The sequence below is a fragment of the Herpailurus yagouaroundi genome, unplaced genomic scaffold (assembly GCF_014898765.1).
Source record: "Herpailurus yagouaroundi ecotype Mexico unplaced genomic scaffold, PumYag 211, whole genome shotgun sequence".
Classification (NCBI taxonomy): Eukaryota; Metazoa; Chordata; class Mammalia; order Carnivora; family Felidae; genus Herpailurus; species Herpailurus yagouaroundi.
Window position 1 is genome coordinate 2,902,994 of NW_024412442.1, and position 27,399 is coordinate 2,930,392.

General features: G+C 39.1%; 1 protein-coding gene and 1 pseudogene across 19 annotated transcripts in view; one reads left to right on the forward strand and one right to left on the reverse strand.

The window, feature by feature from the left end:
* The window catches only part of PCDH15 (protocadherin related 15), a 1,259,847-nt gene that overhangs the window by 383,859 nt on the left and 848,589 nt on the right, over positions 1–27,399 (forward strand). The gene's annotated exons all lie outside the window — the stretch shown is intronic.
* On the reverse strand, positions 2,257–3,717 carry LOC121016550 (60S ribosomal protein L21-like; annotated as a pseudogene).

Consider the following 27,399-nt stretch of genomic DNA (forward strand, 5'->3'; position numbering starts at 1 on the left):
AAGGAGGTGTGCATCTTTTTGGAATCCTTGCCATTTCCTCTAATATATAAATTCTGACTTTGATAACATTTTATAACTACCTCCCATATCCTCTCTGTTTTCTAGGTCTTTCTTAATTCACAGCATACATTTCTGTAATATTTTGATTTTCTATTTGAGTGTCTAACAGATTAAAAGGCAAAGACGCTTTATGATAGTCACATGCTGCAGTCAAATAATATGTTAACTTTGATCATTTATGGCAGCTGCCTCCAGTTCCAGAATGTAGGGATTTTCCCCCTAAAAAATGTGTTTTCTCTTGTGACTTGGTTTACTTTTGTGCATTGGTTCTATCTTTCTGTTTAACAAATTATCCCAAATCTTAGTCAGTAAGGCAACAACCCTTTACTGTCTCACAGTCTCTGTAGGTCAGAAGTCCAGGCAGTGCTTCACGGGGCTCTCTGGGTCTGAACACCTCACGAAGCTCAGGGAAGGTGTCAGTGGGGCCACAGTGGTCTGGGGGCTCCCCTGAGGGTGAGTGGACACACTTCCATTCGTTACTCAAGAGGTCGCTGGCAGGATTGTTTCTCCTGGGCTCTTGGATGAGGGGTCCTCAGTCCCTTCATTACTGGCTATTGGCAAGGGGCTTCCCTCACTGTCATTACATGGATCTTTTCCATGAAGCAGGTCACGCCAGAGAGAGCAAGTTAGAAGCCAAGACCCTGTGAGCAAGAAAAGCATCACAATGTTCTGGTATTTGATCTCAGAAGCCATTAATCTCAAGCATGATTAATCTCAAACCCTGTGTCATGGGGAGTGGAAAGAATATGAACATCAGGAGAGGAGCATCACTGAGAGCCCTTTCAGAAATTGCCTGCCCGTGTGCGTGTGTGTGTGGTGTTTTATGAAAATAAAACACTTCTTTTAAAACAATCTGATTTTACTTTCTTTATCTTTATTTCTCAAATATTTTAGAATGTAACCCATCATCCTCATGATGAAGAGAAATTTCAGGACACATTATGCTACCTGGTCCAGTATGTAGGAACGCACACAGAGCACAGCATGTGTTACGTTACGGACATGACTTTTGCCTCTATCTTATGTTGGAAAGGATATGTTCGTGTCTCCCTCTCCTTAGTATCTGAAGGGGTGGTGATTTACAATGACTGGATTAAAGTGTACTTAGAAACCAAATTAAGAACTGTACTGTTGGGTATTAGGATAATCTTATTAAAGTATGGCTAAGTGGGCCCACGTGCCTTCTCATCATCTATAGATTTCTTGCCCTATTGTGTCATCTTTTTCTATTTGCATGCACCAAATGTGGCTTTCAAAATAGGAACTTTAGATAAAATATGTCTGTAGCATCATGCCCCTGACAGCCATATAACAACATGTAGGGAAAAATGTTCACTTGGAAGACAAATCCTAAATAAACTTGTAAGTTCTTTCAGAGTATTTATTACACCTTGTCCTCACATATCCAGTACTTATGTCTCAGATTTCACTAGTTTAAAAATCACGTTGTCCTCAAATGCCCGAGTAAAAACCCTGACCCCGACTTTACTTGCTTATATGGAAGAATTCAATCATTTATGAGGTGTTTACAGATTTCCAGGGACACGTGTCTGCTCCAAAGTCTGTATTGGTTTTTACATGACACCTGCATTTACCATCTGGCTCCAGATCAGAACCTGTAACCACTTTTCTTCAAGGTCCTCATCCTGCATGTCACATCCTTCTGGGTCTCTTGGTGCCCACATGGCTTTTTGTGAAACACTTCAACTGAGTGGGGGACACCTATCCATCCTTTCTGCAAATACAGTGAGCATAGACGCAAGTCTTCAATTTTTAACAAAAATTATGCTGAAGATTGTAAGATAGTGATGAAAATTTTATCACAAAGACATTTAAAATTCAGTATGTGATATGGCTATTCTCAAAGGACACAAATCCTTACATCTCTGTGGATGTCCTCTGCTGCGAAATACATCACCTGTGAAAGAGGTGACTTTTTTAAATACAATCTTGAGATCTTATGGGTTTTTTTTTTTTTCAAACGTTTATTTATTTTTGGGACAGAGAGAGACAGAGCATGAACGGGGGAGGGGCAGAGAGAGAGGGAGACACAGAATCGGAAACAGGCTCCAGGCTCTGAGCCATCAGCCCAGAGCCTGACGCGGGGTCGAAGTCACGGACCTTGAGATCGTGACCTGGCTGAAGTCGGACACTTAACCGACTGCGCCACCCAGGCGCCCCTCTTATGGGTTTTTTTATACTTATCATGCCGTGAACTCATAGGGACTGGGTTCCCGCAGCTCAGGCTCCTCTCTGTGTATTCTCACAAGGTGCACTTCTCTGGGTGGGGCAGGCTGGCGCTTCAGCTGAACCCAAGTACCTTTCTCTTTGGCTTCCTTCTTCCTCTGATCATTTTCCTTCACATGCTTCAGGAAGGCTCTTTGAGGGCTTAATATGCTCAGTATATACATTAATTCTCTCAGCAAGAATCTTACCCTTACTTGGTCGGTTACAGCAATGCCAACAGCATGCTGGGTAACACTATGGACCCTTCCAGTTTTGCCATGGGGACATCTTGGGGGGGGCTCTCCTTTATGAACACTGCCCATTCCCTTGATGTCCCCAATATCACCTTTCTTGTAGATTCGCTTGTATGTGACCAAAAGAACAACCCCATGTTTTCTAAAAGGCATAGAGAACATACAGCGGGTACCTCTCCTCTTTCGCTTTGTGTGGGTCATTTTGTGAATTATTGGAAGATGGCAGTTCTTGCCAAAAAAAACAAAAGTGAAACAGGTAGACTTCTTAGTAACCTAGGGCTGCCACCCTAAGGAATTATGTAAGTGCCCTTGGTATCACATTAGTTAGAGCCCGGTGTTACCTGTCTGGGATAGTGATTTGGTTATCTCGTGTACTTGGGTTACATAGAACTTTCAGCCACTCTGACGGCCATGACATAAAAACCTAAGTTAAAAGATGTGGACTCGTTACCATCATTTTAGCCAGGTTATTAATTTTACAAGCATTGTTGTCAGATGTATCTTCTAGAAGCAGTTTGCTTCCTTGCCAATGTTCACCTCCTGGCCCCACTCTAATCCATTCTAACACAGCAGCCCAAGCGACCCTTGGAGTGCCAAACCACATCGTTCTTATGCAAAAAAAAATTTAAAAAAAGTCAACGACTCCATCTCATTCTGAATAAAAGCCAAATTCATCCAGAGGGTGCCACATGGCCTTACCTCCTCTTAACTCACTGGGATTGTGCCCACCGTAGCTGCCGCTTCTGTTTCTTGGCTCAAACCACAGAATTCTTCGTCATTTTCCCAGCACATGTGACGCCCACGCCCCCCTGAGGGCATTCACACTGTCCTCTCTGCTGAGGACTCTCTCCCTGCAGTGTCCCTGAGCTTGGAGCCCTCACCGCACTCCCCGATGAGGCTGGCTCTGGCCAACCTGTTCAGCACTGTCCCCGCCTCCATGGCTTCGTATACACCTTGCCTTCTTTTCCTCTGTACTTGAACACCTTCTGACACACTGAACTTTTTCCCTGATGACTCCACACACTAGGATTTAAACTCCAAGAGGGCAGGACGAAAGGACACAAGTCTATCTGTTTTGTGTATTACTGTGCGTTGTTTTCTTCATTACTGTGGGTTTTTAAAATTTATTTATTTTGAGAGAGAAAGAGAGAGAGCACAAATGGAGGAGGGGCAGAGAGAGGGAGACAGAGAGAATCCCAAGCAGGCTCTGCATTGTCAGTGCAGACCCTGACGTGGGGCTCGATCTCAAGAACCATGAGATCATGACCTGAGCCGAAATCAAGATTCAGATGCTCAACCGACTGAGCCACCCAGGCACCCCTATTACTGTGTCTTCATACATGATGTGTACTTGATAATATCTGTTAAGTTCATGTTACTTCTTTGCCAATGATCACGGATCTTAGGCAAATCAGTTTCCAAGTTTGGAAAAATCTGAGATGTCCTCAAAGTCATTCCTCACTTCACAGATGGAATAAATGGGGCCCAGAGAGAACACACAGCTATTTTCAGTAAAAGTGGAATTAGAAAGCTGCCCTTTTTTTTTTAACTCTTTAACAAAGGTGGGTACAAGTGATTTACATAACTCCATACTTAGAGTAGTAGGAGCCTAAAACTCATTCCAGTTTTAAACGTTTAGAAATTACTAACCTATCGTGTTCATTGTGTTTTATTTTACTCTTAATGGAATTGTTCACTTCTCATGTGACATTCACTCTTACCTTTCCACCCCACTCTCTTGACTCTGCTATTTATTCAGTAATATTGTAATAACTGTGATGTATAAAATACACTTGCAGTAAATGTTTCCAAGATGGGTTCTAGCATGTGGTTATGGCTTTATGATGTCCATATACTAAAGCAGAAATGTCTCCCTGCCTCCAGGATAGAGGGCCACAAGACCGCGGGGACTGACTGGGGCTCACCTTAGGGGCATCACTCTTGTCACTGATGCATGCCTGCCTTCGGATCACTTAGCACTGTGTCTAGTAGCAGGGGGCGGGGGGGCTGAGTTGCACAGGGAGTTAATGCTCCCTTCGATCAGTGGGAAACAGGAGTTTGCCTATGATTTTTGTCCCCCTGAAAAGAGTTTATTTGGCCTGTTCGATGACAGTCCTTCAAAATCAAGTGAGCGATGGCCCATCACACCTGCAGAGACCTGCTCAGAAGCACACTGTAATGTTGTCTCTGCCTCCCTCCCTGCCTCCTTCCCCTATCCTCCCTCCTGTGTCTCAGGGGCTGTACTCCTAACAGAACTATGGGGCTGCCTTTAAGGACCTTGAATGCTGCTCAGAAAATTATGTTCAGACATACGTAATGACCACAAAGTACCGTGTGATCTGTCTTATTAAGTACATATAAAGGACACAAGTTCAAGGAAAGAGATCTCTTTAGTTTGAAGAGTGAGAAAGAAAGAGTGAGCAAGCAAGAGCAGGGGAGGGGCAGAGAGAGAGGGAGAATAGTATCCATTATTATTAGCGTCTGTTTTTCAGAATGGCTCATGACCCCCAAGAGTTTTATTTGTAGCTACCTGGAAGATAGATGGCTGGATAGATGGGTTATGGATGGACGGATGCATGGATAGATGGACGGATAGATACATGGATAGATAGATTATGGATGGACGGATGGATGGATGGATGGATAGATGGATTATGGATGGGTAGATGGATGGATGGATACATGGATTATGAATGGACAGATGGCTGGATAGATGGATGGATAGATAGTATTTTTTTGCTGATGTTCCATCTTGCCTCTCTGTCCTATTCAGTAGTTTATTTCAGAAACCATTTTATTTTTTTAGTGTTAATTTTGTTTAGTGGCTTTTAATAGACTACCTTTTTTGAAATATCTGCTGCATTCTTTCTGTATTTGTTTTTAGTTTTTAATATTTATTTTCAGATATAATTAACATACAGTGTTATATTACTTTCAGATTTACAATATCATGATTCAACAATTGTATACGTTACTCAATGCTCATCATGACAAGTGTACTTAATCCCCATCACCTGTTTCTACCATCCCCCCTACCCACCTCCACTCTGATAACCGTCAGTTTCTTCTCTATAGTTAAGAGTCTGTTTCCTGGTTTGTCTCTTTTTTTTCTTTGTCTTGTTTCTTACATTCCACATGAGTGAAATACTATGGTATTTGTCTTTCTCTTACTGACATATTTCACTTAGCATTATATGCTCTAAGTCTTTCCAGGTTGTTGCAAATAACAAGATTTCATTGTTTCATGACTGAGTAATGCAGCGTTAAATATATATATGTATCAATGGACACTTGGGTTGCTTCTATAATTTGATTATTGTAAATAATGCTATTATAATCATAGGGGTGAGTGTATCCCTTTTAGTTAGTGTTTTCATATCCTTCAGGTAAATAATCAATAGAGGAATTACTGGATCCTAAGCTAGCTCTATTTTTAATTTTATGAGTAACTTGTATACTGTTTTCCATAGTAGCTGAACCAGTTTTCATTCTCATTAACAGTGCACAAGGGATCCTTTTTCTCCCCATCGTCACCAACACTTGGTAGGTGTGTTTTTTATTTTAGCCATTGTATTTAGGTGTGAGGTGGTATCTCATATGGTTTTGATTTGTGTTTCCCTGATGGTGAATGATGCTGAACATCTTTTTATGTGTCTGTTGGCCATCTGGAGGTCTTCTTTGGAAAAATGTCTGTTTATGTCTTCTGCCAATTTTTAATTGGATTCCTTGTGTGTGTGTGTCTGTGTGTGTGTATGTATGTGTGTGTGTGTGTGTGTGTGTGAGAGAGAGAGAGAGAGAGAGAGAGAGAGAGAGAGAGTTGTATAAGTTCGTTACATTTGTTGGATACTAATCTTTTATTGGATATATCATTTGCAAGTATCTTCTTCCATTCAGTAGGTTGCCTTTTAGTTTTATTGATTGTTTTCTTTGCTGCGCAGAAGCTTTTTATTTTGATGTAGTCTCAATAGTTTATTTTTTTTATTCCCTTGCCTCAGAAGATATATCTAGGAAAATACTGCTGCAGCTGATGTCAAAGAAGGTACTGTATGTGCTCTCTTCAAGGATTTTCATGGTTTCAGGTCTCACATGTAGGTCCTTCATCCATTTTGAGTTTATTTTTGTGTATGGTATATGAATGTGGTCCAGTTTTCATTCTTTTGCATGTTGCTGTCCAGTTTTCCCAGCATCATTTATTTGTTGAAGAGACTGTCTTTTCTGATTGCACATTCTTGCCTCCTTTGTTGATTAACTGACCACAGAGTTGAGGGTTTATTTCTGGGATCTCTATTCTGTTCTATTGATCTTTGTGTCTATTTTTGTACCAGTACCATACTGTTTTGATTACTACATCTTTGTAATATAACTTGAAGTCTGAAATTGTGAAACCCCCAGTTTTTTTTTTTTTCTTTTTCAAGATGTCTTTGGCTATTCTGGGTCTTCTTTGGTTTCATACAAATTTTAGGATTGTTTTTTCCACTAAGGTGAAAAATGCTATTGGTATTTTGATAGGAATTGCATTGAATATGTAGATTGTTTTGGGTAATATAGACATTTTAATAATATTTGCTCTTCCTGTTGATGAGCATGAATATCTTCCATTTGTTTGGGTCATCTTCAGTTTCTTTCATCAGTATTTTATACTTTTCAGAGTATAAGTCTTTCACCTTCTTAAGTTTACTCCTAGGTATTTTATTATTTGGGGAGCTGTTATAAATGGGATTGTTTTCTTAATTTCTCTTTCTGCTGCTTTATTATCAGTGTATAGAAATGGAATGGATTTCTGTACATTGATTTTAAATTCTGTGACCTTACTGGATTCATTTATCAGTTCTAGTAGTTTTTTGGTGGAGTATTTAGGGTCCTCTATCTTATCATGTCATCTGCAAATAGTGAAAATTTTCCTTCTTCCTGATCAATTTGGATGCATTTTATTTATTTTTTTGTTGTTGTTGTCTGATTGCTGTGGCTAGGATTTCCAGTATTATGATGAATAACAGTGGTGAGAGTAGACATCCTTGTTTTGTTCTGACGTAAGGGAAAAGCTCTCAGTGTTTCCCCATTGAATATGATGTTAGCTGTATGTTTTTCATAGATGGCCTTTATTATGTGGAAGTATGTTCCCTCTAACTTATTTGGTTGAGGATTTTTATTATGAATAGATGTTGTACTTTGTCAGATTTTTTCCCTTCATATATTGAAATGATCATATAGTTTTTATCCTTTTGTATAGCTGATGTGGATGTGATGAATCACATTGATTTGCAAATATTGAACAACTTGCTACCCAGAAATTAATTCCACTTGATCATGGTGAATGATTTTTTAAAAAAGTAATATTGGATTAAATTTGCCAGGCTTTTGTTGAGAATTTTTGCATCTATTTTCATGAAGGATATTGGCTTATAGTTCTCTTCTTGTTGTGTCTTTATCTGGTTTCGGAATCAGGGTAATACTGGCCTCATGGAATGAATTTGGAGGTTTTCCTTCTCTTCTATTTTTTGAAATAGCTAGAGAAGGTATTGACTCTTCTTTAAATATTTGATAGAATTCACCTGTGAAGCCATCTTGTCCTGGAGTTTTGTTTTTTGGGTTTTTTCAATTACTGATTTAGTTTCATTGCTGGTTATCAGTCTGTTCCAATTTTTTATTTGTCCATTCTTCAGTTTTGGCAGACTATATATTTCTAGGAACTTATCCATTTTGTCTAGGTTGTCCAGTTTGCTGGCATATAATTTTTCATAATATTTTCTTACATGATTCTGTGCTGTTGGTATTTCTCCTCTTTTGTTTTTGATTTTGTGTATTTGAGTCCCATTCCTCTCTCTTTTCTTTTACTTTTTAAAATTAGTCTGGTTGGAGGTTTATCAATTTTTGTTGATCTTAAAAAAAACAGTACCTGGTTTCATTTATCCCTCCTATTATTATTATTGACCATTATCATTATTAATATTATTTTCTATATCATGTATTTATGCTCTCACCTTTATTATTTTCTTCCTTCTGCTGGGTTTTGTTTGTTATTCTTTTTGTATCTCCTTGAGGTGTAAGGTTAGGTTGTTTGAGATTTTTCTTGCTTCTTCTGATAGGCCTGTATTGCTGTAAACTTCCCTCTTAGAACTCCTGCCTCTCAAAGATTTTGGACCATTGTATTTTTACTTTTGTTTGCTTCATTGTGATTTTTCATTTCTCCTTTGATTTCTTGGTTTACCAATTTATTGTTTAGCAGCATGTTATTTAACCTCCATGTGTTTGTGATCTTTCCATTTTTTAAAAATTTTTTAATTTTGTTTTTGTTTTTGTGGTTGATTTCTGGTTTCATAGTATTGTGGTCAAAATGAAGGTATGATATACCTTCATTCTTTTTGAATTGGTGAGGCCTGTTTAGTGGCCTAATATGTGATCTATTTTGGATAATGTTCCATTTGCACTTGAAAAGAATGTGTATTCTACTGTTTTACAGGAGTGTTATGAATATATTTGTTAAATCCATCTGGTCCAATGTGTCATTCAAACCCACTATTTCCTTATTTATTTTCTGTTAGGATGATCTGCCCATTGATGTAAATGGGGTATTTAAGTTTCCCTACTATTATTGTATTACTATTGATTACTCCCTTTATGTTTGTTAAACAGTGCTTTATGTATTTGGGCACTTCATGTCGGGTGCGTAAATATTTACAATTTTTATATCTTCTTGTTGGACCGTTCCCTTTATGATTATATAGTGTCCTTCTTTGTTTCTTGTTACTGTCTGTTTTAACGTCCATTTTTTCTGATGTAGGTATCACTGCTACAGCTTGTTTTTTCTTTTCATTAAAAATGTTTTCCTTCCCTTCATTTTCATTCTGCATCTGTTGTAGGGTCTGAATTCAGTCTCTTGTAGGTAGAATACAGATAATTCTTGTTCTTTTATCTATCCCATCACCCTATGTCTTCTGATTGAAGGCATTCAAAGTAATTATTGATATGTTTGTACTTGCTGACATTTTGTTATTTGTTTTCTGGTTGTTTTTGTAGTCCTCTTCCTTTCTCCTCTTGTTCTCTTCTCTCATGGTTCACTGGCTTTCTTTAGTGATATGTTTGGATTCCTTTCTTTTTATTATTTGCATATCCATTAGTGGTTTTTGTTTTATGGTTACCATTCAGTTTGTAAATAACATTTAATGCATATAACAATGTCTATTAAGTTGATGTTCACTTAGATTGAACCCATTCTAAAAGCACTAAATTTTTGCCAGTCCCTCACCGTGTTTTAGTATATGGTGTCATACTTTTACATGCTGTTAGTTTGTGAATTCCTTGATTAATTTTTATTAGATGTAGTTAATTTTATTGATTTTGTGCTTCCTGCTTTTCTTATTCCTGTCTATGGTCTTTCCCTTCTGCTCAAAGAGTACCTTTTAATATTTCTTGTATGCCTGGTTTAGTGGTCATGGATTTCTTTAACTTTTGTTTGTCTGGGAAACTCTTTATCACTACTTCTATTATAAATGAAAGCTTTGCTGGATAGAGTATTCTTGGCTGCAGATTATTTTTCCCTTTAAGCACTTTGAATATATCACACCACTCCCTTCTGACCTGCAAAGTTTCTTCTAGCAAATCTACTGAGAGCCTTATGGGGTCTCCCTTGCATGTAACTGTCTTTTCTTGTCTTGCGGCTTTAATTTTTTTTCTCTTTATCATTACATTTGCCATTTTAATAACTATGTGTCTTGGTGTGGACCTCCTTGGAGTGATTTTGCTGGGGGCTTTCCTTGAATCTGGATTTCTGTTTTCTTCCCCAGATTTGGGAAAAACTATTTCTTCAAATAATTTTCCTGTGCCCTTTTCTCTCTCTTTTCTAGGGATCCATATAATGTGAGTGTTTTAACACTTGATCTTTTCCTCAGTCTATTTTCATTTTTTATCATTACTTTTCTCTCTCATGTTCAGCTGGGTTGCTTTCCATTACTCTGTCCTCCCGGTCACTGATCTGTTCTTCTGTTTCCTCTAGTCTACTATTCATTCCCTCTAGGGTATTTTTTATTTCAGTTGTTGAGTTTTTCATCTCCGAATCATTCATTTCTTATGTTTTCTGTTTGTCGAGGTCTCACTGAGGTACTGTCCTCTTTTATCAAGTTCAATGAGTGCCTTTTTGACCATTACTTTATTTTTTAAATATTTTTTTTAATTTAACAAAATAGTATACATGTATTATTGGAATTTATGACATGAAAGCATTATATGCAATGGGATATTCTATCTTACAGTACTACTCTCATATGCACTGAGACCATTGCAACATGCCCATATAAAATCCAGCATAAAAAGTTCTCTTTCTTCAACTTCTTTACTCAATTAAAACAAACCATGAATATTTATTTTGTGATTTGAAAACCAAGCTAATTTTATGCTTTAAACTTCTGGCAAGCCATTTCTCATGGGGCCTTTCCAAAGCCTTATTTTCAATAATGGCTATCCTTTATTTTTTTTGTGGCTAGCTTAAAGAATCTAAAAATACATATTTTATTAATCTCACATTGTCTGCTATATCATGGATGCTAGGTCACGGAATTTGTGTTGTTGTTCTTGTGGTTGTTGTGGTTATTATTGTCCTCATCTTAGCTGTAGAGGGTAAAACGTTATATATTATAAAAAATAGAAGGAACAAAACCTTATTATCCATTTGCAAAAGTTTATGATACCCACTCCCATTCCCAGTAAAAGTTCCTTCTACATCTTTCTCCACAACCAGGATTATAGAGCATCACATCAAGAGAGAAAAGAGCCGGCAGCCAATTTGTAAGGAATCCTGAATAGTAGACCTATACATTGATGAAACACAAATTTGTCCCAAATAAGCACTCTTTGCATACACATCTAAATCTAAATAGAATTTTTCATATACACAATGCAGTCTCAATGTTTTAAATTAAAAAAAAAATCAAAAATGTAAACAAAAAAATAAATTTAAATTTAAATTCATAAATATACCCTATTCTGGGGCAATCGCATTAGGATCTTATCCCTCTGTTTCAGAATTTTGCCCATTATTTTAAATGATCTGCCAGGCATATTAATTATCTCTCTTTCCTTTAGGTCTCTTGCTGTGATTTTTGTCCTGTTCCTTCATTGGGACACATTCCTCTGTTTCCTCATTTTGTCCGAGTCTCTGGGTCTGTTTCTGTGTTAGGAGAGTCAGCCGTGTCTCCTGCTCTCGAAAGTCTCAGCCTAACGAAGAAGAGGCTTTGCCGTGCCCCGCGGTGCAACGTCCCCTGTTCCCCAGAACTTGGTGCCGCGGTGTGTCTCCTGTGTGTGTTGTGCCCTGTTGTGGCTGAGCCCCTTTTGCCTTCAGTACCATCATCTGCGACGGCTCTTGGTCGGCCGTGGGCAGGGTTTGTTCCCTGTGATCTTAGTGGACTTGTCTGGGGCTGCCTTGGCTTACGTTGAGTCAGATCAGGTATTTGCGTGAGCTGCAGTGTCTTCTCTCTTTCTTGTCCCCTGCGAAGCTTTTGTTGGTGGGCAGGGCTGCAGTCAGACCAGATGTCTGCCCCAGCCCACTGATGGGGCTATAGTCAGACTGGTGTGTGTGCCTATCTTCCTCTCTTCCTGAGGCAGGAGTCAGTCCAGAGAGGTGCAGGTGCACTGGAGAACACGGGGGACTGTGGTAGACAAGGTCCGAGTTGGACTGCGGTGGAGGGGATTTGTAGCCACTGCGGACACGTCCTGCTGAGGCTGGGTTGGAGGGGCTGGGTCTGCAGAAGGGTGTGGGGGTGGGGCACGTCGTCAGCAAGCTAGGTGTTGAGTGTTCCTGTTGTGCCGGTGGTTCCCTTATATCTAGGCCAGGGGATGGGAGAGGGAGATGGCACCCACCAGCTCCTTTGTTCTTGGAGAAGTCCCCCAACAATCCCTGCCCTTCCAGCACAGGCCCCAAGATTCACAGACAAATTTCCCTACCATATACACAGATTTCTTTCAAACTCCTGCTTCTGTGCCGTATGTCAGCCAGGCTATCTGCTGTGCTATCATCCAGGGCCCGGAGTGCCTAGCGGGGTTCTGCCCCCCTCCCCTCTGTGCCTGGGGAACCTAGTGGGTTCTGTCCCCCCTTCTCCCCTGTGCCCGGGGTACCTAGTGGGGTTCTACCCGCCTCCCCTCTGTGCCCGGGGCACCTAGTGGGGTTCTGCCCCTCTCCCCTCTCACACATCAGGTGTTGTTCCCTCCTGCAGATAGTCCCATGGGTCCGTTTGGCTTCTGATCACATCTACACTCTTTTTCTCCTTTTGGATATGGCCTCTTTTGTACACCTAGCTGCAGTGAGTCTATTCTGCTAGTTCTTCAGGTCATTTTCCAGGTTATTTACACAGAATTAAGTGTTGTCTGGTTGTATCCACAGGGCGAGGTGACCCTAGGATCCTTGTACTCGTCCATCTTCCTCTTCCTCTTAGGATGAGCTCACTCAGGTTATTTCAGTGTGTTTTCTTTGTGCACTCACTAGCTGTTATATTGAGCTAAGCCGTATTTCTTCCACCATGCACAGAAAGCACAGGCTGGTTAAAGGTCCCTTCTGTGCACACAGCATTTGGTCCAAAACATGCTTCCTCTACCTGACCGGGTTTCAGGGAATAGGTTCTGCTTCAATAACCATTTTAAGAAGGAAAATGGCACGTATAGTTTTATTATAATTATATATATTTGTATGCTAGTTTATATTTTTTGTATATTATGTTGAGCCATACATGTTTTACCCGTAGTCTTTCAGCATGGGTACAATACTCTCTGAAGCTTATTAGTAACTTATTAATGGATAGGAAAGTCAGTTCTATTCAAATGGTTCGTAGAGTCATCTTTTGAGAAGATAATTATTTTATTTTTTTAAGCATTTGTTTTTGAGAGAGAGAGACAGACAGATAGACAGAGTATGAGCAGGGGAGGGGCAGAGAGAGAGAGAGGGAGACACAGAATCCGAAGCAGGGTCCAGACTCTGAGCCTTCAGCACAGACCCTGATGTGGGGCTCAAACCCATAAGTGTGAGATCATGACCTGAGCTGAAGTCAGAGGCTTAACCAACTGAGCCACCCAAGAAGATAATTACTTTAATTCAAATTCAAATCATGGATCGTACTGGGGATAAAATGGTGAATTAAAGCAGATATATGTGCTGTCGTTCTGAGATTCATTGTAGATTCTTGGTATAGTTTTGGTTTGGGGAGACACCTAGAAAAACAAAATGTATGAATTATCAATCTCAATACGTTTTATTAACAAGCATGTGCCTAGTAATTTTTGTTAGCTTAATCATGAAAACGTTTTTAACTTTTTGAGAAGATGCATTCTCAAAAACTGAATAGAAAAGAATGTACTGCACTAGAGGATGTTAACATATTTTAGACATGAAAGTGTTTGTTTACATCACAGCATAAAAATTGCAAAAATGTAAAGTTCACTGAACAGAAATTATGGATACATACATAGTCATGGTTTGGGAATGTTAAGAGGACCCCTATGAAGTATGAAGAGCTGTCAAGGGATGGCCTTGAAAGTTGACCCTCTTAGGCAAGGATAACTTCCTCCATCTCACGGCAAGTTAATGGAGCCATATCATAATGAAATGGAATGCTGTTTTTAATGGATTTCTTAGGTTATTTTAGAAGCCAAAAGATCATTTTAATTGTATCTTTTGGAAAAAGTTACTTAGCCAAATATACCTTGCCAAAAGTTATGACTCCTAAGCTGGAATTAGATCACCATGCTATTAAATTCAATGATTAAGGATTTTTAGAAACCATTTTTGTGAATCTTATGGAGGATAAAGATTGGCTGTTTTACAGGACATATGTGTCTGATGTGTACATATGGGAGCCACACGTGTGGTACATTGGACACAAACGACATCTGAGTGTGACTGTAAGCTCTGTTATTTTGTGTACCCATCTTTCTGTTCAGCTCAACAGCACTGGAAAAGCTGCCCTTTGGTTTTTCCTGGAGAAGCGATTTACAGAAACTGGTGATGTTTGCGGGAGACCGTTCGCTTCACAGGACACCTGGCACCTTTCTCAAAATGAGATCTCCTTCTCTGATTACTGTGCTGTGTCCCATTTTCAGCTGTCTGGCATGGTTCTTTCTAAGCAGTGTATCTCTGAGGTTGTGAAAGGAAAGATAACAGAGGAATAAGAGGGCAGCTAAGAAGTCAGCGTTTCTCGTGAAAAAATGGAAGCTCAGAGAGGTTAAGTAGCTTCAGTCAGATCGTCAGCCTCACAGCCTCTATCCGACTTACCATGTGTCAGCTTGCTTCACTGACAGGCATCAGACACAGAATTAAGATGAGCTGCTTCGTTCTTTTGCAAAACCCAAATACAAAATTTTAGTCCAAAGTTCATCAAAAGTCAAATTGGAGTTTTTAGGAAAAGAGTTGTAATCTTTTTGATAAACTTAATATGGTTTTTTTTTTTCTGAATTTAGGGGAAAACATTTGGTATTTTTTTTAGTTAATTTCTCAATCTATAAATAAGATACTTACAGAATAGAATAAACCTAATAGATGGCCAAATAAATTAAAAACTTCTTGGAGCTTTATCAAGAAATACTTAAGTGTTTCAAGAAAGAAACATTTAACTGTTTCATAGTAAAGTTTTTAGGCATATTGATAATTTGCATAGACATTGATTATATTCTTGAGTTAAAATATATACTGGCTTCTAAAATCTTCCATCGGCTATAGAATCTGGAAGAGTATATCAATCCAGATTGTATTTAGACAGTCACTTCTTTAATTTCAAGAAGGGCACAAGAAAGCAGAGAGAAAGGATTAGCATGCCTAAGCAATTCGAGTGATACTTACTGGGCTGCTCTCCACAGTGGAATACACTTGTCCACCCAGTTGAGTCTTGTTTGCTTACATGCTGGTGTTCCACTTCCGTCCACGATGCAAAGCTGCAGGATGACAACACTGTGACCGTTACTGAAAACGATTGCATTGAGTTTGTTCTTTGATTAAGTGAAGGCAATGTTAAAGCCTTCCCTTTGCCATTTTGAAACGTTATTCAACTTCATTCAGTTATGAAGAGCTGTGTTAAGCACAGGGCCAAACTGAATGAATTCTATGAAACAAAACCCAAGCAACTGCTCTAATTGTATCCCAGCACACCAAGGGGAAGTTCAAATGCATCTGCTTTGCTGCTGGTGATTTGTGTTGCCCAGTATATAAGGACCTAAAGAGACCATCTTTTTTTAAACCTTGGGCCAGAAACTACAAGCTATCTTTGTAAGTCTCATCCATGCCACTTTCTTCTGTCACACATCTATCATACGTTTATTTTAAGCCTAGAATGCTAAAATCTCTTTTTCCACATAGTGAAGCTTAAAGTCCATCCAAACTATCCATTTTAAGTAAAATTAAGGGAGTGAACCTTGGTGCAGTGTAACTCATAAGATGATTAATTCCGTGTCGTTTCTGCCTAGACCCATATTAATCCCCAACCCAGTTGGTTAACTGCTGCTTATCTCTGTTCTCACCATCTTACTGCATTTCAGAGTACAGCCCCCAGGCCCAGTTCCCAGTGTTACTGTCTAGGACCATAGCAATGCTAAGTCACTGATCCCTCAGTTCTGTCACCCAAATCCCAGTGAGACCTCTCCTGGCCATGGGTCAGGCTCCACCTGTCAACTTCCTTCTCCCTCATTTGAACTGAACTGTGGAGTTCTTTCTCTGCTCCACTGTAAGCATGAGATTTTTCTCCGAAATTGCCCTTGAACTTTTTCAAAACATCCCTGCTCATCACAACCCTTGTCCCTAATCATTGTCTCTTGCTTCAGTATTACTTCCTATGTCTCTTCTACTGGCTGGATTGGGATTACAGATCTTGCCTTTGAGCATAAATGCCCAACAAAAGATTCTGGCTCTTTTCCTGTCTTCCTCCTGGCACACAGTGCATTTTCTCTATCTTCTCTAAAGCTCATGTAGCAAATTGAAGACTAATGGGGGAAAAAATCACATGATTTCATATCTTGGAAAGGAAAAAAAGAAGCCAAATTCTTCTCTCTCAACATTCACATTTAGGAGGCCCTCAGAAGACCCAATTACCTTGACAGCACATAAAAAGGGAATATCTGTAGGTATTTCAAAATTCAACAGTGTGTAATATGGACTTTCATAATCAAGGCCAGAAAAGCCAGCCAATTAAACATCATACAAGTCTAAACACCGTTACTGACAAAAGATCCAGAAATTAAATCGTGAGAAATGATCGTCAAAACAGCAGGTATGGTACATGAAAAATGGACACTTTGTTATCAATTTTGGTTGTTTCCATACCTTGAAGGTTAAAATTTTATACAGTGAGTAAACTCTTACTGCATAGCTACAGACGTTAGAAATAAGATTAGTAAAATGACATATATTTGGGTTTCAAATGAAGGCTAAACTACATAAGTAACAAATGCATATATTTTTAACTGGGCGGTCTTTTGGTATCTCCGGACATTTACATGCAGAGAAAAGTTTGCTATTAGAGGCGATTTTTTTAAGTGTATCGTTGTGCTAAATAACAGACTCTGAGGTTTATACCTACTCAAAGTTATTTGGTTCTGTGATTCTCATCCGTGTAATAGATGAGAGGCTTTGTGTTTTCCTTTACGGTACTGACCTGGAAACGGACGCCGGTGGCTTGTCGAAGGCCACATGAGTTCAAGAAACTCAGGTTGACAATCTGTTCCATTTCGATAATGAAGTTCCCTTGTTGCCAAATGTTAAAGGTACAAGTTTGTCAGATTAAATGTCTGAAAGGGAATGTCGCTGGACCTAGTCACACTATCGCTATTGAAAAGAAATTGTATCAGGGCCTCCTCAGTGGTGCTTCAGTAATATGTCCCAGTGACTCAGAGTATTAAAGCAAAGGCATCTTCTTTCTTTACAGTGACAAATGGGTTAATCGGTCGAACTCTTCTGGATTATTGTTCAGGCCTAGTACCTGAACAGCCCGAGTGGTGATGAGACACCACCTCTTATCCGTTTAGCAGATACAGTAATTGGCTGGGCCAAGGAGCGAACTTTAAAAGAACCTCGAGGCATTTCTGAGTCCCGTGTTTGCACACTCTCAGATATGCAGGTGATCCACTATTCTGGCTTTCCCAAAGCAGTCCCGGGATGGAACAGAAAATAAACAGTCGTCTTACTGCTAATCATACAATTTGAAATGAAAATAATGAGATGGTACATTCAGAAAACTTCTGAAAAATCAGATTATTATGTAAAGAAAAGAAATGAGACTAAAACTTTTTTTCTCCCCCCCCCCCCGCCCACATAAGTGAAAGTCTCATTTTGGTCTAAAATAAGTATTTCTTGGGGTACTGGGGTGGCTCAGTCAGTTAAGACTTTGGCTCAGGTCATGATCTCATGGTTTGTGGGTTCAAGCCCCACATCGGGCTCTGTGCTGACAGCTTGGAACCTAGAGTCAGCTTCGAATTCTGTGTCTCCCTCTCTCTCTGCCCCTCCCCTGCTTGTGCTCTATGTCTCAAAAATAAGTAAACATTAAAAAATTTTTAAAAAGCAAACTAATTATTTTTTGCAATGCCAATTAGAGAAACACTTCTGTTCTGCCTCCTGTGCTCTGTGACAACAAGTTATGGCAGGATGGGAAAAGGGGCTAGAAGGAAAGTATAATTCAAAATCTTTCTGACACAAACAAGCTGAACTCTAGTCTGTGGCCATTACAGAGGCTGCTCTTACAGCCCAGAGATAATGAACCTGCTAATACTGCTATTGGAAAGCTCCGAATGATGGGCACTATAGTGTTAGGATTGTTTCACTAAGAAATGCAACTAACAGTGAGAATCAAATCATCACTGTTATTGAATGAGACTAAACTAAACATGATTAAGTTTGAAACTAGCAGCATCTATCACAATACTTTTCCAGTGCTATTTATTGATTTGTCAGTGTTTGTAACCCGTAGAGGCAAGCTCTTGTCACTAGATAACTGATGTTTTGGTTACCGGTTTTATAAAGAATCATCTCATGATCCTCCCCTGGATGGGGGCAGACAGCATCGATTGGAATTAGGACAATCAGAGGAAAAAGGATCACTCAGACTTTTGTTTGATGGGATCAGGCCAATATCTTTGTGAGTCCCTACTTTATGCAAGATGCGATTCACATTTAGGGATTGTTAGTAATTGCTAAGACTCCTTGAGCGTTTCCGTGGCCAAAGCACACACTAAGGTCTCTTTTCTCATTTATTCTGCACAACAATAAATGGTAGGCATTGTTATTTTGTATCAAAATAATTATTAATATTTTCCTTATATCCACTATACAGAAAGTAAAACAAGGTGAAAGGGATTAAACGCTGCACACTTTAGAGGAAATGCATATTTAGTTACTAATATATAATAACGCATGGACTGGGTTCATTTCCCGTTGTCCTCAATCCGTCCAAGAACAAGTTCAGACTGTTGGAACCGAGCACAGCATTCGTTATTTACATAGACAAACAATTATGTAAATAAGCTGTTACTACAACGTGTGATTAAATTTCAGACCCTATGAGGAATTGATTTGCCAAGACCTTCTTTCAGAGATCAAGGAAACAATTTCTAGCTGGAGGGAAGGGTAGCTTACATATGATGCGTTGTTTACCTTTTTCCCTCCCTTTGCAATGAAAGAAGTCGATCGGTGATTGTGCAATCTAAGGCAAAAATCCACAGCCCCGTCCTCCACGTCTTCCCCAAACTGGGCCAATCCCAACATGATGCCCCAATCATGAGGCAGAAGCGTACAACTCCTCCTGGGAAATAGCGAAAACACACGTTTGCTTCAGACGTTGGGTTCCGTGTCTTCAGCGATGGCTACATCTCTTACCGCTCAGGGCCTGGGGGAACAGTCACAAGGCTTCACTTCAAGGACTGAAGGTGAAGTCACACGGGCGCATGCGCACACTGCACACACGCCCCATTGTGGCCTCTGCCATTGTGAGGTTGTGCCTGCGGAAAGAGGTGTTTGCCCCGGTTTAGGTAGGAGCCTAGCGGGAAGCCCTACTTGAGAACGAGTGCAGTGGGAGCTGAGGGACCATCTGGACGCCAACATAAAATACTTGTTATGGACAAAGGAAAACAAGAGTGACATTAAAACGAACAGCAGCAAAGTTCACAGAGCAAGCTGGATGTCAGAAAGTAGAGGCGGTAAGAATGACCGGCAAGTGTATTAATACGGAAAAGAAAATTACTTTTACAACTGAAACCTCTCTCAAAATATTTTAGAACTGTATTTCTTTTAAGTACAGGCTCCCCCTGGGGCGCCTGGGTGGCCCAGTCGGTTAAGCATCAGACTTCGGCTCAGGTCGTGATGTCACAGTTCGTGGGTTTGAGCCCCACATCAGGCTCTGTGCTCACAGCTCAGAGCCTGGAACCTGCTTCAGATTCTGTGTCTCCCTCTCTCTCTGCCCCTCCCCCACTCACACTCTCTCTGTGTCTCTCTCTCTCTCTTAAAAATAAGTAAACGTTTCTTTAATAAAAATAAATAAATACAGGCGCTTCCTTACTCCAGTTAAATATTCAAAATGGAAAAGATATACTATCACCATTATTTTATTATCCTAATAAAATTAATTAGGTAGACGATCATTTCTCTGAAATATTACCAAACTACTTGTATTCCAAAGCTGATGACATTTCTATATCATATCTTAATCATTGCCTTCATTTTACATGTTTTAATGTATTTGCAATAAAAAGTTAATCTTTACAGTTTTAATTCATTCTCTGAAGATTTTAGAGGCTGGCACATGATAAACAGATCTTGTTGATACATATACAACTTCTTTCCCAAGACACTCCCTTGTCCAAGGAATTTCCACTCCAAGAATGAAGATGACACATCACAGATTCTGTTCCCCTGTCTGTGTGTCTCTCTCACACATAAACTTTATTCTAGTTAATCACATAAGTGGGGGGAAAAGGCTATAAATCTGGTTGAAATCTAGCCATGAGGGCAATAATCTATTTTTCTGTAGTTATAGACTCATTGCATGCTCTTTTCAGCATCAAAACTGAAACTTTCTGCACTTTGTACATATTTACAGAAGTGATTTTCATGGCATTTACTAAGTTATATATTATAAAATATCAATGAAAACTACTCTGTTAGACTCAGCCTATGTGCCCTATCCTAACCTGGGCTTGTCTGCTTCACTGGGTGCAAATCGAATAGCAAATAGAAGCCACGTCCGTTTGTTTTAGATCTTGTACCCCTGAGTCCACTGTCTGCATTGTTACCAGAGTGATTTATCTACAATATGAAATCGGCCTTATTACCCTGCTATTAAGCATGTCTGTGGCTCCATTGTGATTTTACGTATGACATACAGCATGTCCTTTGTATCATGGTCCCGACCTGCTTCCTTGGCCTTATCTTCCAGCTCTCCCCAACCTGATGTTTATGTTAGAATAATATAGAACATCTACGTGTTTTATGATTGCCTACATTTACTCATGTTTCCCCTTTGCCTGGAGCCTAATAGTTCCTAACATTTACTTATCTAACTCATTACCTACATTTAAGGTTTATGTTAGATACTGTCCTCCAAAAAGACATTCTCAAGCTGGTGGACTGGGCTGAGTTGATATGTGTCACCTCTTTACTTTCTCAAGATTATGTGTTTATGGGTTTCTTTCTTCTTTTGAGACTGCGAATTCCTTGCAGGTAGAGCAAATGTGTTTATTACATTTGCTGTATGGTCATCCCTGAGCATTGTATCTGGCAGACTTAGGTAGTAATGTATATTTGGTGAAATGAAATAGCCAAAATTTTTCATGAAATCAGAATTAGAATTTTGTCTCAAACAGATTTGGGCATTAACAAAATAATCTTGCATTATTTTGAAATAAAGCCCTAAAAAAAGGAGTAAGATAGGCTAGATTTCTTCAGTGATCATAAATCTATACCCTGCCCCTTCTTTACTGCTTTCAGACCATCCATTCAGTAATTCAGTCATTTACTCATTCATTCATTTGTTCATTCATTCATTCCTTCAATCTCCATCTTTTATTTATGTAACTTCTGAGGATGGGGTCGTGGTCTCTCTATTTTTTCAAACTGTAGTCAGGGATTCACTTCCAGTAGAAGCTACACCAGGATGTGATATATTTAAACCCTCCTTCTTCCTTAAGCCAATAAGGGCATGGGCAAGAACATTGGGATCTACAGTTCTAAGACACTGCTGTCTAATGCACTATTTATCCTGGAGGAGGCTACTCTCACTGGAGTTTGCTTGCAACAAATTTAATCACCTGTCTTACTTAACAAGTTCTCTCCTGCTTTGGGGCTGACCAGGTTCGCCTGCCACTTGAAATAGCTCTTAGGTCAATAGCTTAAGTAGATAGCTCAAGGTCCATTTCCATTCATCACCTACAGAGATCAGCAGTTGGGAGCACACCAAGTAAAGCCACAGGGCTCCATATTTCTTATTATAAACATGTTGAAACCCTTTTAGAATTGCTTCAAAGAAGCAGATACAGAGAACATCATGAGCTCAGTTCTATGCTCTTAGCAAGATTGTCTGCTTTCATTTTTCTAAGGTCTCATACATATCCTCTGATTTTTCATTCCCTAAGATTCAGACCTCAAATACCTGCATGCTCCTTAGGCATGATGAGTAAAAACTAAGGAATCAGGGAACATGACAATAATTACAAAATTTTATATTATCCTCTCCTACCCATCTAAGGTGTTGTCTCTATGGAGATCAGCTCTACCTATCACATATTTCTGCAAGATATCAACACAATCTAAATTCTAATGACTCTACAGCTCCCTCTACACATTACCTGTGTGATGCCTTCATGAGTATGTCCATGGTGTGTTAACTTACTGATCTGTACTCTAAAACGTACACATTTTTGTAAAGGGTGCTGTATTAGAGTTCTTCAGAGAAACAAGCAACAGGATGGTCAGATGGATAGATGGATGGATGGATAGATAGGTAAAAGAGGAAATTTGTTTAAATAATTGACTCAAAGGGTTATGGAGGCCAAGAGGTCCCATCAACTCCTGTTTGCAAGCTGAGGAACCAAGAAAGTCAGTGATATAATTGAGTTTGACTCCAAATGCCTAAAAATTAAGGGGCCGGAATTGGATGATGCCCACCTAGCACTGATTTCCATAGACTTTACTCAGTCTACTGATGGAAATGCTAATCTGTCTCAGAAATACCCTTACAGATACACCCAGCGAAAAATGTTTTACCAACTGTCTGGGAATCCCTTAGCTCAGTCAAGTGGCCATACAATTAACAAGCACCTATGCTGTGATTAAAATATGTAATATTTAAATGGTTTAGAACAGACTTATGGTCCAATGAAACCAATATTATCACTGGTAGTTAGTATGGATTTAAGTTGGCATGAATGTTTATTCAGGGGATGTGTATAATGAATGTAGAAATAGTATTAATAAACTCTACTTCTGTGAATTTGTCTAAAGAAAATGATCATTGCTACACTGATATTTATGACTAAGAATGTACATCACAGAATTACTTGATAGAGGTAGTCATTCCTGTCTTAAAAAAAAAAAAATGACACAGTTATCCACCTGAGATTTCAAGCCCTAAACCTACAAATCATTGTTATATCCCTCATCTTTCCATTAATCCCACATCCAGTTTAATCCCAGAAAAATGTCCTTGTTGTTTGGTACCTAGTACTAACTTGTTTCCTACTCCATTCTTCCATCATCTCCGGCCTTCCTTGTTTCCACCCAACACTTCCTGATATCCAGTCTTCAAAAGTTTGGTCTTAAAAAGATGCATTGTATTATATGCTTCCATGCATACCCACTTTGAGTAAAAGGAGGGACTACCATATAAAGTAGCCTTCTAGATGCTATCTGTCACAGTGTCCTTATTTCCCTTATAGGAATGATTACTTTATGGATTTTTACTTATTTTCTGGTTTGATTTCTATCTCTGCCACAGAATACAGGCTCCATGGGAAGAGAGTAATCTCAGGGCCATAAAACAGAAAGGAAAGATGATAGTGAGTTTGGAACAAATCAAAATGTCCACGCATAGTATAATTAAAGTATAGATGAAAAATTATATAGGCATAACAAACAAGAATAAAGATGAAAATTGCTTCACACAGAAGAAGATTCAGTGTCTTATTTTCCTCTCTAAACCAAGATGGAAATTTAGATTTCCTCTCTAAACCAAGATGGAACTATTTGAGGATTTCACTAAATGTTAGTTGAACAAATATAATTAGAAATAGCCTATAAAAGTAAACATTCAGGGTCGCCTGTGTGGCTCAGTTGGTTAAGTGTCTGACTTTGGCTCAGGTCATGATCTCATGGTTTGTGAGTTTGAGCCCCACGTTGGGCTCTGTGCTGACAACTTGGAGCCTGGAGCCTGCTTTGGATTCTGTGTCACCCTCTTTCTCTGCCCATCCCCTGTTCACACTCTGTCTGTCTGTCTGTCTCTCTCTCTCAAAAATAAATAAGCATTAAAAATTTAAATAAAAATAAAAATATATACAAAATATTCAATAAGGGAAAGCTGATTTTTATATATCCATGTTATTCATTTCTCTTCAACTACATAGTGTCTAATTTACCAGTATTATTAGGATACATTAAGAATATGGAGATAGATATCTATCTATATCTATATAGATAGATAGGTATGCTGGATAAAATTATGGGAGGATGAGAAGTATATGCAACCATTTCTGTTTCTAAGGCCAACCTGTTCTCATCCTGTCCCTGTCACCCTCCACCTGCTCTGCTCTTGACCACAAGTTAGAAATGTTAGAACTGCTGAGCTCCGGTTTCACAGGTGAGGTAGGACGGCAGTTCCTGTTATCATCATAATGCAGTAAAGGTCACTCACCAACCACATGGAACACATGCAGACGTGTTCTTCGCAACTCTTGTAACTGCCAGTTACATTCACTTAAAATAGGGCCCTAATCATGAAATTCACAGGGCCACCAGGTCATACACCTTGATGACTTTTATTCAAAAAAGTGGTGGATTTTTCCTTCTGTGACATAGAAAATCATGATGTGAAGAACAAATATGGTACTTTTTTTTTCTTTTACAGGTGACCCGTATTTCAAAACTGTCAAATGACATTACAAAACCCCTCACCTTTTAAAGGTAGCAACAGTATTGAAACAGATTCTGAAATATCATATGGCTATTATATTGTCTGAAGCTTTTTTTTAATGCTTTGTCAAAATGCTATTACCAGTTTAGATATTAGATCTTTATCCTAAGAAGAGAAACAAATTGTAGGCAAGCATACCCTTCCTCACTTCCGAAGAAGAGGATATTACTTTCATGAACACAATCACTTGATTACTATTGATTTTCTTTCATAAATGGGGAAAGGAATTTCCAGTTTAGCTTATTAATCAAGGAGCCCTTTCCTGAGGGTGTGGGAAAATCACCAAAATTATCAAAGGTAACTTCAGTAAGAGTTATACACACATGACACTCGTCGCAGTTGAAGGATGACTACTCTCGATGCAAGAGGAAAGGTGGCTCAGTGTTGTGGGAGAAATAATAATAGAAGGTCCTAGGGACATGTCTGCTGTTCTGTGCCAGGCACCGTGTTAAAACATTTATTTGTCTGTGATTTCTGAATTCCCTGTAGCTACTCACAGTAGCCATTATTATCTTCATTTTATAAGTGATAGAATTGAGAATAAAGAATTAGAGGGGTAGGGGACCAAAATTGTACAGCTTTTGAATGACCTGGACGTGATTTATTTTTTTTTAATTTTTTTTCAACGTTTATTTATATTTGGGACAGAGAGAGACAGAGCATGAACGGGCGAGGGGCAGAGAGAGAGGGAGACACAGAATCGGAAACAGGCTCCAGGCTCTGAGCCATCAGCCCAGAGCCCGACGCGGGGCTCGAACTCACAGACTGTGAGATCGTGACCTGGTTGAAGTCGGATGCTTAACCGACTGCGCCACCCAGGCGCCCCAACCTGGACGTGATTTAAACCAGGTTCTGGCCAGCATCACATTTGAAGATGTTTGCAGCGCCCCACGGATGACAAATATCCGATCTCACTCCCTTTCCTCTGACACATGCAGCAAATAAATCATAGCTTTTGTTTCTGCTCAGGAACGAGTTCCCTTAAAATCGTCCTAAACACAGAATCTATATCGCACTGACCAGATTCAACACAAATGATAGAACCTAACGAAACATGCTGTCAAACGTGCCAAGCAGTCTCCTCTAATTTTCCTTGGGTGGTTCCATGTCACTGGATCTATGAGTGATCTTTTAACTGTTTCAGGAAACTCACTTATATATTACTTTATCCCAGGCCTTCAAATATTCTCTTCCTCCCTAGTTCTCAGACTTGTTAATTTTTCTTCCAGCCCATGAAATCAATCTGTGTGGGTGTGATATCTAGCCGAATGAATGTAAACTCTATTTCTCTTTAATTCTCTATTTGGATGGCTTTCCCTTTCTCTAGGTGGCTGTGACCAGATTGAATGAAAGGGTGATGATTCTAGATTAACACGGACCTGTTTTTCCTCTTGATTGCTTCATGACTTTTAAACATCAATCTTCCCATATTAAGGCTTTCTTTCTAGATAAGTATTGATTTAGGAGTCTCTCTGCCAAAGATAAGAAGGAGAGGTGCAAAATGCCACTCAATAGAGAAGTTAGCAAGTGGCCTAAATTGTATCTAAGTGTGGTGTGCAATAAGAAGTGACAAATAAATGGAAAAGAATTTCTATGTAAGAACTAAATTTCCCTTCCTTCTTCCCTCCCTGCCTCCCTTTCTTCCTTCCTTCCTTCCTTCATTTTTTGATAAATCATGAGAAATTATAAATGGAATGAGCATAAATAAGCATAAAGATTTCTAGAGAAAATGAAAAGTGTGTGTATATATATATAATATATACATATATTATACATATAATATACATATGCATATTTCCATATCCATAGCATTCTATATAGTGGAAAATTAGAAACAATGTAAATGTCTAATATAACATAATTGGTTAAAGTAAATTTCATTCTCAGCAAAGTCACAGGGTATGAAATCAATGCACAGAAATTGATTGCATTTCTATACACCAATAATGAAGCAGCAGAAAGAGAAACCAAGAAATCAATCCCATTTACAATTGCACCGAAACCATAAAATACCTAGGAATAAACCTAACCGAACAGGCAAAAGAACTGTACCTGCAAACTATAGTAAGTTTATGAAGGAAATTATAGAAGACACAAAGAAATGGAAAACTATTCCATGATCATGGATTGCAAGGACAAATATTGTTAAAATGTTGATACTACCCAAAGTGATTTACACATTCAACACAATCCTGACAAAAATAGCACCGACATTCTTCACAGAGCTAGAACAAGTAATTCTAGAATTTGTAGGGAACCAGAAAAGACCCTGAAGAGACAAAGTAATGTTGCAAAGGAAAACCAAATCTGGAGGCATTACAATTCTGGACTTCAAGCTGTATAACAAAGGTATAGTCATCAAGACAATATAAACATACACACACACACACACACACACACACACACACACACACACATATAAACACTTTAAGAAGTCATGTTATGTGATCAAAAAAAGTTTTGGGACACCTGAGTGGCTCAGTTGGTTAAACATTTGACTTCAGCTCAGGTCATGATCTTGCAGTTCCTGAGTTCCAGGCCCACATCGGGCTCTGTGCTGACAGCTCAGAGCCTGGAGCTTCAGACTCTGTGTCTCCCTCTTTCTGCCCCTCCCCCACCCGTGCTCTGTCTCTTTCTCTGTCTCTCTCTCTCTCAAAAGTAAACATTAAAAAGAAAAGTTTTAAAGCAGATTATTTGGTGTGATGTCATTTTGAAGCCAAAAC